General features: G+C 41.8%; 1 pseudogene; it reads right to left on the bottom strand.

The window, feature by feature from the left end:
• Positions 1 to 124: 124 nt before the first annotated feature.
• LOC139465297 (alpha-L-iduronidase-like) lies at positions 125 to 16,873 on the bottom strand (annotated as a pseudogene).
• Positions 16,874 to 20,459: the final 3,586 nt, after the last annotated feature.

Genomic DNA, 20,459 nt, shown 5'->3' with positions numbered 1-20,459 from the left:
TAATATTGCTAAAGGCGGCATAAATTCATATTTACTCTCTCATTCTTTAAGTTTAAGGAATATTGTTAATTATTGTAAGCAAATTAAACACACAGTTCGTTTTCAAACGCACATATACAATAACTCATTTATTTCAATATTTAACAATATCCGAATATGGTCCTTGACGTTTAAAATAGTCGAGGGCTCTGACTCTGTAGTAGCCGCGAACAACGTCATCCGGGTCATCGCCTGCAATGCAATTTTGTTATTAAATTGTTACACGTTTGACTAAATTCTATCAACCCATGATGCTTGTGAATGCGACATTACATAACAGTGAACGATAAAATATCTTATATACGTAAAATGTCAGTACTGATATACAAATAGTACATGTACAAAAAACAGCAACATATATTCAGGTTCTAGACATCATTGAGGTGACGGGGTAGTCTGGTAGTTGAAGCGTTCGCTCGTCACATCAAAGACCCGGGTTCGATTTCCGACATGGGTACAATGTGTGAAGCGCATTTCTGGTGTCGGATATTGCTTGAATATTGCTAAAAGCTGCGTTATACTCCTTACATAATAACGTGTTTCCGCTTACTGATATTGGTGTTTCCAGTTAAATATCATTTCATTGTCGTAATTACTGACACCTGTTTCAGATTATTAAAAAAAATACGTGTTCGATAAAAATATTGCAGACATAATGCCTACCTGGTTTGGGATCAGGGGAGACAACCAGTGTCGTCACAATGGTTGCATCGTGATTGACAAGCTGAAATGGACCTGCTTCCTGTTGGGAGTACTCCACTTCATATGTACTGATACACCTGTATGTGGGACAATGTGAAAATACACGATGTAAGTCAAATATTAATATCAACAATGGAGTTTCTACACACATTTCACACTTAGCAGGTGCTGTTTATCATATTAATGATAAATTATTTTCAGAATAATTTTAAAAAAATCAATACATGACCGCTGTCAGTTGCTTCCCGGGTTTGAATAAACACTAATTTAAATGCCACTCGTATGTATATAATGTTGACTTGTCACAATCAACACATGGATATGAGTTGCGTCAAGTTGTAATGATAGGAAACTTTCCCAAGTAAACTCCGCTTACCGAGTCTTATTGCTATAAGGCACAACTCGCATCCCTCAAACCTTAGAAAATTCTAACAAATTCAACATTTAAAATAGTGGCTACCTCCGTGACAGATTCGAGGTTGTTATTGTTTTTTGACAGGATACATTTATTATAATAAACAGAATATATATATATAAGGCGAATATCTCGCGTGAGTGAACAGGAGATATCAGCATAATGCGTCCCAAGCGCTGTAGGTAACACCTGTCGCAGGTGACATCTGCCGGCTTTGTCAGTGACAACGTGGACCTGCTACAAACACGGGTTGCACGTGGCAGTGTATCTCGGTGTGAACTTAAATTTAAGCAAGTTGGTTTTAGGACGACAAATACATGTCAGCTTGATTTGTGGAACCACAAAATGACTCAGATCTTAGACGTTTACCACTTTTGTGAAACGAGGTATTGTGCTGACAGACCAGGGGCGATAATCAGGTCTAATGTGGGATTCGAATCTACGCCCTGTGGATTGAGGAAAGCTTAAGACTAAGGTTAAATCCTGCCGTATCACTGCACTCCCCAGCTCTCTACCCCCACCCCCACCCCCACCCCCAGCACACACACAAATTCACCCCATCCCCTCTAATCGACAGCCCCTCTCCCCCTCCACCACCCCAACCGCCCCACCCCCGACTCACTTTGTCTTTATGGCTTCATCTGACCACACCACCTGCACTTGTCCAGCCGTGACCTCAATAAAGCGGACACCAGTCACCTGACACAGCAAGTGGACGTTATGGTTTTAAGGGACCGACTATTTCATATTCTGCCGCATTAGAATTTTCGGGGCCAATTTTTTTTAAAAAAATTTAATTTTTTTTTATTCAATTATTTATTTATTTATTATTATTTTTTATTTTTTTTTGGGGGGGGGGGGGGGGGGGGGATTACACAGTTATAACGACAGTGTTCACAGAATTGTAAAGACAGAGTTCACACAGAGTTATAAAGACAGTGTTATAAAGACTAACGGGGTCGGGTGGTCAAGCTCGCTGACTTGGTTAACGCATGTCATCGTATCCCAGTCTCGGGATTGTCTGGTCCAGATAGATTATTTACAATCCACCGTCATATAGCTGGAATACTGCTGAGTGTGGCGTTCAACAACAAACAAACATACATGTATACATATAATAATTGTCAACAGATTACAAATTCAACACTGTTTAAAAAAGGATACCATACAAAATAAAACGTTGGGTAAAGAATGTTTTAAAACTGAGACTGCATCCAGTGTATACATTCACCCTTCCCTTAAAGCAACCTTGTACTGTGTTTTTATCAGTATTCTAATCTATTGTAATCATCTGATTATCATGCTATCAAGGTTCTGTCATTGCATAGCGATTCTATCCGTTACGATCTGGGGTAGAATAGGTCTTCAGCAACCATGCTTGTCGTAAGAGGCGACTAACAGGATCGGGTGGTCAGGCTCGCTGACTTGCTTGATGCATTTCATCGATGTCAATTGCGTGGATCGATGCTCATGATAATAATCACTGGACTTTCTGGTCCAAACTCGATTATTTACAAAACGCCGTCATATAGCGGGAATATTGCTGAGTGTGGCGTTAAACAACAAACAAACAAACACTTGAATACTGCAACTGCATATCAATAGTCGGAACTGTAACATGAATGGATAGGAAAAAAAAACAGTGCGGCTTTAAACAACAAACCCAACCAAACCAAAATCTACCCTTTACCAAGGCGAGCGATCTATAGCTACCACAGTCTGCGACTAAGCAGACAATTGCTGATAGCGCGTGATTCCAGACCTGTTCAGGGGGGTGCCTCGACTTGCCACACAGGTGCAGCACAACGACTGTGTCGGTGAGGATCTGGAATCCCGGGGGTAGCAGCACGGTGGTGGCATTGTGGGGGACATACGCACTCGTCGGTATCACGTTCTGCAATGGAAGACCCCTGCTCAGTCACCATGTACCGACACTATATGACAAGTCGTTCTGTAACACACCTTTAGAATGTTAAACAGGCCAGACGTTATTAATCTAGGTTTACAAATCCACCGACTCCAAAACACTGAAATGTGAAAAAAAGGTATACAAAATCAAAAGCAATTGTATTTTTATTTCGCCGACCGGGGACCGTATTCATAAGAAAGATTCCGAGTGCTTAAGAAGTCTAAGAGTCTGAGAAAATTCTAAGAAAAAGTAACAGTTAATCATAAAAAAACTAGTACTAAGTGTACACGGCAAAAGCTAAGAGTACTCGAGAGAAATTTTAGTTGTTTATGAATTTCCTTAACAATTCAAAATGGCCGCCATTCACAAAATACGCCAGCTGGGAACTACCAGGGGGTATATGGTGGTATTTGAAGTGAATAAGGTGACTGCAGGATAATTATTCATTTCAACTCAATCTGTGACCACCATTTCATAGCCAGCCATGGACTCAAAGACCTGGAATATCATCACTGATGCTTATTAAATGGAAATAACAAGACTATTGTTTTACTAGATTCTGGATGCCCCTCAAAACACTCACATTACGCATGAAACAATTTAAGGCGTGGCTTCATCGAAGCAGGACACATAAAGGAATGCTGCTTCTCAAGGCAAGATGCCACACTGGACCCTGTTATATCATGCTTTAATGAAACATTCATGTCCAAATTCATTGATTTTGATTCTAAAATGAATATTTTATTACTGGCTATAAGTAAGTATAGGTAGGTATTACTTGTGTTGGTGACTCGTCGCTCCGAGTTTAAAATTCAGATTCAACGAAATAGTAGCCATTGCTTTGTTGATTTCATTTTGAACTAACAAAGATAAATCATATTATAATAAACACATGCAGCCAGATTCATAATGAACACAATTATAAACTGCATATATGATTGATCGGTAAAGGTTTTCCCGTGAGGTTTCATGTGAAAAAGGGAAGCAACTCTTGCTATCTTCGAAGTCAAGTCATCCCACGATCGTGGGTCGAAGCGTGTCAGACACACGCTCTATCGTTGTATAGTGATTTTTTACGAGATAGCGACACCGGCTGGTTGAGTCTGAGGCCCTTCGTTCAAGTACCCACTATCAATACCAGATTACAGTGTTCTGGCACGACATTATTATTATCCCCCCCCCCCCCCCTCACACACACACACACACACACACACACACACACACACACACACACACACACACTCCCCATCCCCAAAAGAATAAAATTAAAAACAAGAAAGAAGTGAGCAAATGAGCAAAGCTCACATACCCCCGTTATCCCCGCTGGTCAACAACAAATAGTAAATAGTTTGTTAATTAATGGAATATTATATATTTCTAACTGATTTAACTTCAATGTTTTAAAAACTAAGATTGAGTTCCAGTGACAATTGACCCTCCCCCCCCTCCCCTCCCCCCCCCCCCCCCCCCCCACACACACACACACACTCACACACACACACAAATCTCCCCCGTGTTCACTACGAGGAAGTAGATCACCATGAACACCTTTGAATAAAAAAATTATTGAGGAGTTGCATAAGAAGTATTATTAAAAGGACCAAAATTGTTTGATATAAAACACATAAAAAATGGAACAATATCATATAAGAAAATCAATAAATTAATAATTTCCATCTAGCCTTAACAGATGTGGTAAAGAATTCATAAATTCAAACTAACACAAAGCACAGATAATTATGATGATCTACATGTATGGAAACAATTTTGGAAAACAAATTAGCTTACAAAACCAGTCATCAAAATTTCTAAATTCCATAATGTTTCCATGAAAACAGCAAAAGAGAAAACTCTCAGAATCTTATAAAAGATAAAAAAAAACAATCATAGTGGGTAATATGATACATGATATTGTAAACATGGATCGTACAAAAACTCTACCCAAAATTTGTGTTTCACCATGATTCCATGGAAACGGCAAAAATAAAAAAACATCAGAATCTTCAAACTAGCAAAAGGCACAAGTACTCATTGTGGTAAATGTGTGTAGCAAGCTTGATGAAGCTAGGATGCATAGTTAAAAAGATATGGGCCGGTATAAACGGGGGTATAATAACATACTAAAAATACTACAAGATCGGCCCCTTATTAATCTGTCATACAAACCTGGTACAAATTTATCCAATACAGGCCATGCAAGTCTATAATGTTTTGCAAGTCTAGATTACTGCAGTATCAGGAAAATCTGAAAATGAAGAGTCTCTGGGCTCCTTTTTATTACATTTTTATAAAGGTAATTTAACAACTGATTTTTCTGTAAGATATGTTCATTTCAGAGACAAGATGTTAATAAGTCCCTCTTGGACTGCGTGACTGTCAATACGTCATGGCGCCCTGGCGCGGAGCGTTGACCATACTATCAACCACTGATTTGCCTTTCTGACTACTGGTTATAGCGACGTTAATCGACATTCCGACTATATGATCAAGCGATAGTTAGGTGTGGTGTGTTCTTATCCCCTATGGCCCGTGAAGATCCGGGATAAGATTCGTGTATCAGATCATTATCCTTTGACCTCAACATTTCATGGCGATATATTTCTCACTGAGGATAAGACCCGTGAATATCCGGGGTAGCACAGGTCTTCAGCAACCCATGCTTGCCTTAAAAGGCGACTATGCTTGCCGTAAGATAAGAGGCGACAAACGGGACGGGTGGTCAGGCTTGCTGACTTGGTTGATGCCTGTCATCGTATCCAAATTGCGTGGATCGATGCTAATGATGTCAATCACTGGATTTTCTGGTCCAGACTCAATTATTTACAGACCGCCGTCATATAGCTGGAATATTGCTGAGTGCTAAATTAAACAACAACAAACAAAACAAATCTTACCCCCTCTTGGCGAAGCCTCCGGAACTGGTCGAGGGTGGGGAAATCCGTTGAGTTGAACAGCCCTGTCCAGACGCCGTAGGGTCTCCCCCTAGGGGACTCACCGAGTACATCATCAGCCGCAGGTCTCCATGGGAACAGAACAACAATGTCATATATATACAGATCGGCTGGTCGTTTACCAAGGGTCGAGGTCACGACGGGGCTCGTAGGGCCCACTAATCTAAGGCGCCACAATTCTCTGCGCAGAGTTGCGTCCCTTTGGCGTGCCAGTAACCTAAGATCGTGGGTCAGACTCTCGGTTCGCCCCGATTATGTTTATAGATTTGTCAACACCATATCCGTCGTTGTAGGTTTCACCATGTGGTAAACCTGGATCACTTCGGGCTTTCCAGGTCATTAAGCTGACACGCCTTGCTATAACTGGAATATTGTTTAAAGTACCTTACTGACTCTTGATGATGTCCCGCTAAATATTATTCATTACATTGTCTCATTTTCGTTATTTTAAGACAAATTAATCAAGCAATTGCTCTCTAGCCAAACTAAACATGGAGCCAATGTTAAGGAATCATTGATTTACAGATTGGTCGATATTCTAACGCATAAAAAATCCGTTTGTCGAAACAGATTACAAGGGAGCTTAATGCCGCTTCGATGAGTATTGTGGTAGCAAGGAGAGTCACACATTAAAGGTTTTCTCCCCTCTTGTACAATTCTAATGGGTGAGGAAATGTAAACAATAATTACCAGGTAGATATTAAAAATGTGAATTTAAAAATAAATCATTTTCTATTTATAGAAAGTGATGGGTCTCATGCATGGTCTTTCTAAGCATCAATCCATTTGATATCTTTAAAGAAAGACATCACCTTTTTAGTGATTAGCCTTCAAACTACAATGTGATGAATAAGAAGATGATCAAAGGTACTGATGCCTTTGGGTATATGTATCAACTTATCAGAGAGAATATAGGGTAATTATTATGCCATCGTCAAAAACGACAAGTTCCGAATGTAGATAAATAGGAACGCACCATGATATTGTTGTGTATATTTTCACACTCTGTCGTTTCTGAGCGCCATTACATCAACACCCTCTAAAGAATATTTGTGTTCTGTGTGGATATTCAACTGAACAAATCTGTAAATAGTAATGACATAAAGCCGTATCGTTTAATAAAGCTGCCATCTGTTTGGCTCAAGAAACACGGTCGTCCATTCTATTTAGAGAGGTATCGTATCGGAGTAAAATATACGATTTGAATGAAATTGGTTTGTATGTATAGTATGCGCTAGCATCGATTAACTGACAGCCTACAGGTCTCATACATGCTCTGCGCATGTCACTGGTACCTTCATTGTCAGAGGGTGGTCGAATGTTCCAGGTGAGGTCGAGGAGGCCCCAGTTTTTGCCATGTCCGATATCACAGCTGTTGTAGACGAAGAACGCCGACTGCCAGCTAAAACATCACGTCGAAAACAAAGACGCCAGCTAACGTCACGCAATAAAACAATAGTGCATCATGTCAAACAATAAAACAATAGTGCATCATGTCAAACAATAACACAATGGTGCATCAAGTCACACAATACTACATTAGTGCATCACGTCACACAAACTAAGCGTGCTTAAGTTTTAACCTGATGACACTCACACAAAAAATAATCAAGTTTCTATTATTCTCGACATTAATTGATTAATTTGTATAATGGACGTTGTGGACAACGACGAGAACTTTGCGGATTGTGTAGGAGTCATATAGAAAACTACAGCAGAGTACAACAGTTTCATTAAGTAAATGGACTGAGGTGGTTTATCAAGGCGGCCACAGATAATGAGGGTATTGTGAAGGATTGCACTGGTAAGTCCGAGTGACATATCTACAGAACGGGAGCTGCCGATGTCTGGAGACTCACCAATCAGAGGACGCATCATCCTCTGGCTCGTGCAGCGTGGCCACGCCGCCATAGTGAGACAAGTTGGAGACGGGGCTGCCGGCCATTGCTGGGGTGGAATAATATGGTTATACATGTACAGGGTTAATTAAAGAGTATCGCAGTCGTTATGCCACCTATATTCAAGCGTCCAAGCAACATTTTGCTATATCCGTACCTTTTCGTTCATAGGGGACCCACCATTTAATAGCATGGGAAGGGAAGGATGTGTGTGGGATTTTTGCAGAGACAGGATAATATTTTGGTCTTTGTTTCAAAACACGCAATGTACTTTAGTGAAGAGAGCCGAACATTTTAATTTTATTTCACCAACCATTTTTTAGGACATCCATCATATCCGAAAACAAATAACACAGTAAAATACTGTAAAAAAAATAAAGTACAAATGATGTTTTTTTCTTCTGATTTTTAACTCGACCAGATTATTTTGTTTTTAAATCCTAAGCACCCAGGCACGCAGACAAGTCTGGTCTAATAATCCCGTCTGAAGTAACACAACAAAGGGACACAACGAACATTAAAAAATGATATAAAATAATGATACAGAAACAAAATAGCATTTAACAAGAAGTTTGGTTATCGAATGTCCGTATTGACAGATCCTTCCCAAATGGAAATTCTCTGTTCTGTTATAGTCAGCGGTAGACCCAGCGGTGGGACCGCAATGCTTGCACAACTTTAACTTTTTAGAACTTATTTAAAAAATCGGCATCCAAAGTGTGAATATAATATAAACAATGATAGCGTTAGCCTAGTGCTGAGATTACTTACTCCTTGCTTCAAGATGAACCTGCTTGTCTCCCAGGAAGGACAAGGCTACCATTGTCGCATAAATGGGTTTAGGTATAAACGTCACGTATGGTGGTTTTGTGTTGTTCATTTGAAATCTCGCCAACAGGGTGCGCTGCGTGAACTGGTGTGGATAGTAACTAAGGAAGCCGTTGTCGTTGCTAAGGAGTGAAAACTTCAATCCAGCGCTGGCATTTGCCCTGAAGATATTCTGGTGCTGCCCAATTATCTGTAAGACGGACGACGGACATGGTAGCACAGTATGAAGCACCTTCATTGCTGCCAATGGACGGGGGTAGCATAGTGGTTGAAGCATTTGATCGTCACGCCAAAGGCCCTGGTTCGATTCCAGATTATTGCTTACAGTGGCATAAAATCATTACTTATTCCCTCATTTACTGAGTGGGTGAGTGAGTGAGTGAGTGAGTATTGTATTACGCGGCTTTTAGCAATGTTCCAGCAGTATCACGGCGGGGGACACCAGCAATGGGCTTCACACATTGTACCCATGTCGGGAATAGAACCCGGGTCTTTGAGGTGGCGGGATAGCCTGTTAGCGTTCGCTCGCTGATGTCTAGAACCTGACTATATGTTGTAGTTATCGTTCATCTCGGAATCGAACCCGGGTCTTCGCTCGGCGTGACGAGCAAACACTTTAACCACTAGGCTATTCCATCCCCCTCCAACAGCACCCCCACCCCACCCCTACCACCCCCAACCCTACACCAAATGCAATGGTCTCAGTGTAATCTCTAATTGCAGAACGGCATTTCGCCCATATCCAACATTGAACAGATATATTTGGCACTAAACATAAGTACCTGACCCACGTAGCTGCGAGTGATGGATACAAATAGGCCAACGTTTGCAAAGGGTAGCGTGTCTTTGACATAATGTCTCGCATATACCAGTACATGTTCAGATTATTCCGATATATACTGGACACACGATCGAATACCATTTGACGCCATATCTAAATGTGCTTTGGCTATGCATTCCCTTCCATTTTTTCTTAAGTATTTTATGCGAGTTTTTCAACATTTGAAATTTCAGATTCTAAAAGAACCCTGGTCTACCTTTGCAGCAATGGCGGCATACCCCGCAGTCGCCCTCCACGTTTCATCCTTGTTCCAGCCCCCGAGTGGGTCGGCCTCACTGGAAACAGAAACGTCATCACCAGATAGCCTCACTGTTCGTTTGGGGCTTTTAAAGACGCATTCAAGTGGTGCGTGTCACCTTTAACGAGCTTCGACAGATATTAAATGTTTAAACACCGACATCGATGTTGTCCTGTTTAAGAGAATCAGTGGTAACATGTCCTATCGCAGGAGACCTTCAACTGATAAATTATGGAACAATTTCTTTAATTATAAAATGTTAGTCTTCTTAATTATTTTCATGCATTTCTTTGTATCCATTATTATTATTATTATTATTATTATTATTGTTGTTGTTTGAATGTCCACTGTATAGGCTTATGACCATGCATGGCAACTTTATAAATAATCATTCTTAGGTGAAATTGGCATTTGTACATGAATGACATCTGCATATATTAGTTCTCGTGTTAAATTGGCATATGTCCATGCATGACAGCTGCGTCTTGGTGTAGAGGCGTATTTACTCGTTATAGAAGGGCTTGTTCACCAGACTCGGATACTTCTGGCGAAGGTGGGAATATATGTCCAGCTCACCATCCACGATGTTCTTCGCCATTTCGAGACCCTGTAGGGAAAGACGATACCATGAGTGAGTGAGTGAGTGAGGTTTTACGCCGCTTTTAGCCATATTCAAGCAATAACACGGCGGGGGATACCAGAAATGGGCTTCACACATTGTACCCATATCGGGAATCGAACCTGGGTCTTCAGCGTGACGAGCGAACGCTTTAACCACGAAGCTACCCGACCGCCCGTGACAGGAGGAAAATAACAAACAAGACAAGCTCGTGTAGGGGAAGACGGAAATACAGATTATTTGGATCTAGTTGACATGACGAGATGTTCTCACTATTTCCAAGTTTCTCCAGAGGTGAGGTGAGGTGAAATGGGGTTTAACGTCGCGTCCAAGATTATTGCACTTATATAGCGACGTGCATGTACGTGTGTGTGTTTGTGTGGCTGCTTGTACTAGTCCGGACTGAGGCCGATTTATAGTGCTAGCTCACTGAGATACCATGCCGCAGTTTAACATGAATACCCCTCTCAGACACAGTATACTGACTCCCGAGCCGACCAGTCCTTGTTTTAGCCCCTTAATGCCGAGCGCCAAACAGGGTAACAACAAGTACCATCTTATAACGTCTTTTGGAATGACGCGGCCGGGGATCGACACCCGGACCTTCCGCTCCCCGGGCGGACGCTCTACCACTTGACCACGGAGGCGGTCCCAAGTTTCACCAGAATCAGGGTCGTTTGCTCTGAAGCTGTTCGTCCCTTCCTAACTTTGCCACCGTTTGTCTTTTCACATTCGTGAAGGTATTGGTTGGCGGATCCGTAAACCAAGTAATAATAATAATAATAATAATAATGATGATGATGATGATGATGATGATAATAATAATGAAGCAGCGATCCAACACTTTCATATCATATAGAAATATCAGCATAAGGCAGAGTCGATTGTACAATTCTGACTTTGTCATGAGCATGTGTTTATGAATCACTGTCAAATAGCAAGGATACCAGGTGTATCCTGCCCCACCAGTGGCACCCATGAGAAACACATGCAAAGGCAAATGAAACGCTCATCGCTGACAACGTACCTTTCTGTGCATCGAGATGAAGTCAAGTCTTATACCCGTCTCTCCAGTGAAGTAGTTAGTACCTGAGGTGACGTGTTCGAACAATGCGTCTCTATAAGTGTCGGTCTTGTTGGTGTCACATAAGTCTCCAGGCCCGCCGAAGATCAACGATTGGCTGGCAGCTTTCAATCCTTCTGAGCATGCGTCATAGTAGTTCAAGTAACCTTTTCAGAAAATCAGAGCATATCAAAGACATCCCATAATTTCACCTCAAAGACAATTATAGTGCAATTATTAACACACGAATACCGTTATGACCGCCAGAAACTAGCTAGCTTGAATAGGTCTTCAGCAACCCATGCTTACCGTAAAAGGCGACTATGGTTATCGTATGAGGCGACTAACGGGATCGGGTGGTTCGGCTAGCTGACTTGGTTGATACCTGCATCGTATCCCAATTGGGTGGATCGATGCTCATGATATCAATCACTGGATTGTCTGGTCCAGGCTCGATTACTTACAGACCGCCGTCTTATAGCTGGATTATTGCTGAGTGCGGCGTTAAACAAAAACAAACAAACAAACAAACAACAAAACAGTATATGTCCACATTGTCTTGTCACGCACCTTGTTTCGTCATCACCTCATTGAAGTGTCCACAGTCTGGTTCGTTCCATGACTCAAAGTTCCACGTCTTCACATATTCCAGACCATATATACCTGCAAAAATATTGGCACCACAAGAAGGAATTTATCAGTATCCTATGTACTAAAGTACTCACGGAAATGAAAAAAACCTGTTTTTTCGATCTCAGATTTTAAATAAATGCTGTTAATATACAAAATATATAAATATTCAAACAACTCAATTAGTACTAATTCGGCCTTGGCACAAATACAGCGTATCAAAGGTTTTTATGTATTTTTACACGTAAAAGTGTGTAAAAATATGAAATAACAGACTATTGTGAAACTGAGCATAACCAGGTGTTAGTAGATCAAGGTGAATGTCCATGACCTATGACGCCTTGACGACAGGTGAAAACAGGTGCTTGAAACCCACGTGCATGTGATTTGTGAGTGGTTAGTGATTTGTGAGTGGCATTGTGGGATAGTGAATCATCGTCAAAATATCAGAACGTAAAAGTAACATATTCCCTTCTTAAACAACTTACATGTCATTATTATTATGTACATAAACATAGCTGTTATTTTTATTGTTGTTTTGATAACTTTATTCCAGGCTAATTTGCATAATGCCTATAGCCTGTTTCTGCCATGTCAATTTGGACTTAGTTTTATTTTTGAATGTTGAAAGTGCCTACAAATTACCTCCTGTAAAGTACATTATGTATTGAACACTGAGATAAAACTAGCAAATCCAGACTAGTACTTTTCCAGTTGTTTTGATATTTCGTATTTACATCTACGTAACGCTTTGTGTCGATTATTAAATCCAGCAAAACATTTTTTTTTCATTTCCATGAGTACTTTAGAGATGACAGCACGAGTGTCTGTCAGATACCATTTATCTTCCAACGAGTTGTGTTAAAAAGCATCGCGAAAGCGAGTCAGGTTTGAGTTGTACGATAAAACTTTCTGGAAAGGAAAAATTACAATTATTAAAACATATCACTTTCTCGTTTTGTGGTTTCGCAATCTCATTAAAATCAGACCTATGTCCTCCTGCCGTTAAACAAAGATCTTAGGACATCCCATTACGGGTCACGTCAGGACGACCTTTGACCGACGACTGAAATGACACCAGCCAATTAGAAAGCAGCTTTCTCAAGCTTTACGGCACTCGTTTTAACCTCATTTCAGCGAATTCCATTTCTGTCTACGCTTGACAAAAATATTGACACAGTTCTCGATTAATATTTGGAAAACTGAACAAACGAACATTCCGGAGTGTCCAATATATGGTTGAGAGTGTATGGCAGTGCTTCCTATGTTCTGTACAACGCGTCCTCCGTTCAAATGTTCATCCCACGGAACCGAGAGATAGACGATACTTTTGACGGAATCAGTCGTACGGGTCGTAACTGTCGATCGGAATACCCCGTGTTAACGTTTTCGAGGTTGCATGATTAGGAAATACATTCAGACTGTCACTTTCATGATCTGGTAAGCGACGGTTTGATTGGTCGGATGAAAGGTCGTTCTTACTTGACCCGTAATGGGACGTCCTCAGATCTTTGGTAAGCGATAGCGAGAACTAAAATCTGATTTTAATGAGATTGGTGGTTTCGCTTTATCGCTTTCTCGCGGCCGTAATTGAAGATGAGAAAGCGATGTCCCCTCTCGGCCACCCGACAAACCAGATAGAATTCCAGAACCTTTATCAACACTTCAAACGTTTCGACTTAAACGGAGGAGAATTCGACTGAAGCATGATTAACCCATCAATGAATCACAATCAGAAAGGTCACCATCTGACCTCACGTCATCACCGTGGAGGACCCAATCACAGGAATCAGATCTCACACACATTTGATACCAATTATCTCAAATGGGTTTTCCGCCCGAAGATGTGTAAGAATATGTATTCGTTGTATTGGACTGCCTGCATTTCCAACTAAAGCATAAAATGCTATACCAAGCATCAACTGATAGCTTCATCGCCAGACTTGAGACCGAAACAGCTACTATAACAATGTGATTTACTGAACTGAAAACTGTTATCTGACTTGTTTTGTTGTGTCGTTACAACTAGTTATATTCTTCTTTTACGACATTGTAGCATATTAAAATATGGACACCAAATGCCATTTAGAAAGTGGTCAAATGTACAGATTCTCGTACTTTTTGGGGTTGATACCCATCCCGGATTCGAACCCTCACTGCCAGAGTGAGGCATCTTATCTGCAGCGATCTAACCCACTCAGCCACCGAGGCTTCCACAACTGGTAGTCTAGAACACGTACTTTGTGGTGTACTGAATCTTGTACTTTACTGAGAAAGTGTTATCCCAAATGTAACATCTGTTAAATATTAAAATACACAGTAACGTTTTTATTGATATTTTTTTTTTCAAAATTATGTGATATTTTCCCGTTTACGATAGTTTTTTTAAAGTATTTTCACGCTAAATAAATTACTCGTCAAACCACACAGACCTACTTATCGGGTTGCTATCTGCCGGACGAGGTCTCGCCACTGGTACACCTGCGTCTTGTTCTCCATGTCGGAGAAGAAGGCGGAGGGGTTGCCCATGATCTCAAACCCAGGCCTCAGACCGTTCACGTGGAGCAGCTCCATCATGGCGTCCAATTGGCTGAAGTTGTAGGCCGGGCTCCCAGCTGAAACACTGTATGTATAGGAGGAAGTAAGATTTCAACGCACGGCGATACGTCAACCATTTAGTCTCGAAACACTGAGAGTGAAGCCTGTGTCCTAAGGTTCACACACAGTTCTACCAAAATCAGTGTTTCACAATCTGAAATAGCGATAACATTGGCAACATGTGTCCATATTAAAACTCTATCATACGCCTACTAATGTCAGTGTCTTCATGGGCTGTGTCATGGGAAACAGACGAGGGAGACTGAAGAGTCGCGTCCTTTTGGAGAGGTGGAAACTATGTCTGTACTATACAGTATATATTCGCCCTGTTTCTAGGTTTGTCAGAACAAAATGTTGGTCATGCGTTTTACCAGCGTGGATTGTTTGTTGTTTGTCTGTTGTTTAACGCCGTACTCAGCAATATTCCAGCTATATGACGGCGGTCTGTAAATAATCGAGTCTGGACCAGACAATCCAGTGATTGACATCATGAGTATCGATCCACACATTTGGACACGATGACATGCATCAACAAGTCAGCGAGCCTGACCACTCGATCCCGTTAGTCGCCTTTTACGACAAGCATGGGTTGCTGAAGAGCTATTCAAACGTGGATCTTCAAGGGTCGGTAACGACTGGTACCGCTTCGTTGGTCAGATTTGCGTCTCCAGTGTGTGCCAGATCGTGAGTTAGAATCTCGCAATGATTGTGTTTCTAGGTTTGTCAGCATTTATACCCCATATCCGTCTTCGTTCGCTATGGGTGGGGGTTCCAATCCCGGTTTTCCCCGATCGTGTTTCTAGGTTTGTCAGCATTTATACCCCACATCCGTCTTCGTTCGCTATGGGCGGGGGTTCCAATCCCGGTTTTCCCCGATTGTGTTTCTAGGTTTGTCAGCATTTATACCCCATATCCGTCTTCGTTCGCTATGGGTGGGGGTTCCAATCCCGGTTTTCCCCGATTGTGTTTCTAGGTTTGTCAGCATTTATACCCCATATCCGTCTTCGTTCGCTATGGGTGGGGGTTCCAATCCCGGTTTTCCCCGATTGTGTTTCTAGGTTTGTCAGCATTTATACCCCATATCCGTCTTCGTTCGCTATGGGGGGGGGGGGGGGGGTGTTCCAATCCCGGTTTTCCCCGATTGTGTTACTAGGTTTGTCAGCACCATACTCGTGGGTTTCATCAAAGTGGTAAACGTGTGAGACCTGCGTCACTTCGGGCTTTCCTCCCAGATCAAGCTCACACGCCGTGACACTGGAATACTGGAATACTGTTCACAGCGGCGTGTAATCAGGTTTTTTAAAGGGGTGGGGGTGCAATGCGAACTTACATACAGAGTGTCTGGAAAATGGGGTTGCGCACCCTCTTCTACGAAACTGGGATAAAATCGTTTGTGCAAGTGTATTAATGTAGAAGGGGAGTATGCAGAAAAATGAATATTGTTAATGTCTTAAGACCAAGTTTGGTATGTAAGACTCATATCGATCACAATAAGGTTGTCCCACCCACCTCTGTACCGTGATAAGCTCCAGAAGCCAGTGTATCCTGACCTGCTCTATGGCCCTGTGGGGCAGCGCTCCGATGAAGGCCAGATTCTGCCGCATGTCTGAGCTCAGCATGTAGTCAGCTGCCTTCTCGTGTGGATCTGGGGGACTGATTTCAGTATACATGCTACATGTAGTTGAATGGGAGCGGGGCGGTAGGGTAGTCTAGTGGTTAAAGCGTTCGCTCGTCACGCCGAAGACCCGGGTTCGATTCTCAAAATGGGTACAATGTACGAAGCCGGAAGTAACCTTTAGTAACCACAAACCAGAGGTCGATGGGATGAGCACCGACGACACATTGACACACGGTCACCGACGTCACTGTTGTCCCCTCCCAATCGGTTCTTTCATCATTCACACAAAAGAAAATATTTGCGTTACTGTTGACATAAGTACAATATGACAAATTATTGAATATTACATTGACAGGTGAGTGTCTCACCAGAAGCCAGTGCTTCTCCAGAAATGGTCCAGAGTTCCGACAGCATCCCAGGAGTTGAAGCTGAAGTTAAAATCCCCCGCCTCCTCCACACAGTCGGGTTGAGTCGCCTTCAGCAGAGACAGCAACACCAGAAAAAAGACAGCCGCCATGTTGAAATTGACGGACCAGTCTGTAAACTGTGTCAAATGTCTTATCTTACAGGCAAGTAAGTGGATGTGTTGGGTGTTCGCTGAGTGATTACACAGTCCACATACTAAATAACACCAGTTGGATATAATGTATGCTGTTTAGATATGTTGCACGTGAGAGAAAGGTGTAGCGTGCACGGGCATTGTGGAGGGTTATTTGATCAGGTATAGTAATTTGCGGTATACAGCTTCATGTTTGTTTGTTGTTAAACGACTCCCTAGCAACAACATCCCTGCTACATGACGACGGTGTCATATGTGAAAATGCGTAACGGGATATAGACCAGTGTATGAGTTGAATTACAGTTTAGTGATCAGATTCATTGAAGGAAAGCTTAAGCATTGTCTGACATTTAATCCCGGAAATAGAGTTATCATATTTTAAAATATTTATCTACTACGAAATAAAAATATAAAATCCAAATGGATCCAAGGACAATACCTAATGTCCTCGAAATCTAGACTTGCCAAATCATTCTAGACTTGAGTTGGACTCCTTTCATAATACATTCTCTTGGGTCTGGGAGACAGAAGGTACACAGTTCATAACTGGGTCGGCCGTGTAGAGAAAACAACTTAGGCAACACTGGCTACCAGGGGACTCAGAAACGCCGACACTTATCTATCATAATTATGTTCAAGGAATCTAAAAGAACGCTGATATAACAGCCGATAAACGCCGGAGGCTTCGATGTAAAACTGGCGCATAGCACGGTTATCTGTGTTTGTTTGTTTGTTGTTTAATGCCACACACGGCAATATTCCAGCTATATGACGGCAGTATGTAAATAATCGAGTCTGGACCAGACAATCCAGTGTTTGACATCATGAGCATCGATCCACGCAAATGAGATACGATGACATGCATCAACCATGTCAGCGAGCCTGACCACCCGATCCCGTTAGTCGCCTTTTACGACAAGCATAGTCGCGTTTTACGGCAAGCATAGTCGCCTTTTACGGCAAGCATAGTCGCCTTTTACGGCAAGCATAGTCGCGTTTTACGGCAAGCATAGTCGCCTTTTACGGCAAGCATAGTCGCCTTTAACGGCAAGCATTTTCGCCTTTTTACGGCAAGCACGGGTTGCTGAAGCCCTAAGCACGGTTATCTGCGCAGGTCCGTTGTCTGTGAATATCTTGCGAAAATTGCGACAAATATTTCGTCTTGTATAATTAGTATTCCAATGCTGTTTCAAATGTTTGTTCCGCTACACTATAAGTCTATGATCCATCTAATTTTAACAAGATACTTCTCTTCAGTGCATATCATACTACTCAAAAGAAGTTAAAGAAAACCCTATTCTTTCATATTACTGTTGTTAATATGTCATGAAAGAATCGGAAGTTCTTTTTATTCTTTGAGTTGTATATTAACGATCACCCTTTGTAGTGATAGTTCCGGCTTGTCTCAGTATTTCGCGATTTTCTGTCTCCGGTGTTTCCACGTTCAGAAACAAACACACCTTCAAAGTTTTCGAGGAGGTGGCCGCCATTTTGGATCGCCATTTTGGATCGCCATTTTGTATGTTCCTGTACCTTAGTACATTTACATAAACAGTCCAAGCTTTTATTTAACTATTTTTTTTAGTTTGCTTTTTGTGCATTTATATTTGTTTGGCGTTGAAAAGGAAACAGCCCGGTGGGCCTAAATGAAGACACAACTATTTTTGGAGATTCAGTTGTACTCTTAGAAAGCCGTTTTAATAGTTCAAATCGATTTTGTTCTTTCTTTTACACGTTGAAGTCGATAATGTACAATGACAAACACCATGCTGCTGTGCAGTGCAGTCAGTGCTTATTGACATATCTCAACATAACATTTCAACAGAGAGACAATATTTCGAGTCATTGTGGTATTCACCTTCAGTAAGACAGAACAACAGCGTGATAGGCTATGTATACTGACTGATTTACACAATGGAATACAAAGCAACATTTAGGCAGAACACTACTAGATATTGATAACACCACGACTTCAATAACAATAATAAATAAAAAAATAATAATGGATATATAAAGCGCTTCACTTCCAACCTGGAGAGCAAGTCAGCGGCCATACACAATACACATTAGCCCGCGCAAAGGCTCAGTGCACACCCCAATCTCATTATCAGCTCCCTGGGGAGAATACAGAGTGGGGCACGATCAAAGCCATGGAAACTCACAGGAGTCAATCTTTCCTATCACAGTCCCCCATTCAGCTATTGCTCCCAACCCCGCGGAACTTCGCCTGATTTATGATCTGTGTGCTGTACACAGGACCATTAGGTATCAATATATACACCCATAAGAGTACCACGTCGGACTTCAAAACACTGAAAATTAAAAATAAAAACATTCTGAATATGCCATATGTTCTAAAAAATGTGTCAGGCAGGATCAAAATGGCAGGATCAAGTTTCCCGAAGTATTGCCAGAAAATAGATGTAAAATTAAATATAGCGTCTTCGGCCTTATTTAGTGGCGGTGGGGTAGCCTAGTGGTTAAAGTGTTGGCTCGACACGCCAACGACCTGGCTTCGAATCCTCACATGGGTACAATGTGTGAAGCAATTTCTGGTGTCCCTTGCTGTGACATTGCTGGAATATTTCTAAAAGCGGCGTAAAACCATACTCACTCACACTCCTTAACGAGCGACCGAGAAAGTGTCGTTGATAGGCATTACACGTTTATTCATGTTTCACGTGGCTGCTGTGTCGATGACGAACATAACTGAGCTACTTAATTGTTCCCGCGTGATGTCATAGCAGACACGACCGCCTCCGTGGTCTAGTGGTAGAGCGTCCGCCCGCCCGGAGAGCAGAAGGTCCGGGGTTCGATCCCCGGCCGCGTCATACCAAAAGACGTTAAAAGATGGTACTTGTTGTTACCCTACCTGGCGCTCGGCTTTAAGGGGTTAAAGCAAGGACTAAATCGGCATTAGTCCGGACTAGTACAAGCAGCCACACACACACACACGTGAATGCACGTCGCTATATAAATGCAATAATCTTCGACGCGACGTTAAACCCAATTTCACCTCACCTCACCTCATCGCAGACACATACCACGGATATATTATTTAGGTGTTTTGAACAGTTTCAACCAGGGAACAATGGGACTTATGTTATAAACAGATAACTAACTATTGACTCAAGACAGAATCGTTCATACAAATATTAGGACATTCGGTTACGAGTTCTGTGGAGGAGAACTACACATAATTTACTGTTGGCTTGAAGTCAAGGTCCATCACTCAATGGTATACATGTTTCAGATGGGGCGGTGACGGTGTAAATATACAGATCCAGACATTGTAATGTGTGTATTGTGTAACTAAGGTCGGGTTTATTAAGGAAGTCATCGACCGATACCTAAAGGCTGGAAGGTCTAAAGAACACGTGACATAAATACTTGACATTATTCCTTTATGCGCACATCGTCATCGTTAGAACTACCCATAAGAACTTATGGGTAGACACAAAACCGTAACGTTAAAAATTGCACGATAACGTAAATAAAAGCAAGAAAAAACACACTTTCTATAGCCACACCGCTAAAAGCAGAGACGATTG

Source organism: Haliotis cracherodii, unplaced genomic scaffold, assembly GCF_022045235.1.
Source record: "Haliotis cracherodii isolate W230 unplaced genomic scaffold, xgHalCrac1.p SCAF_18, whole genome shotgun sequence".
Classification (NCBI taxonomy): Eukaryota; Metazoa; Mollusca; class Gastropoda; order Lepetellida; family Haliotidae; genus Haliotis; species Haliotis cracherodii.
The sequence above is the reverse complement of the archived record's forward strand: the minus strand, read 5'-3'. Positions and strand labels throughout refer to the sequence as shown.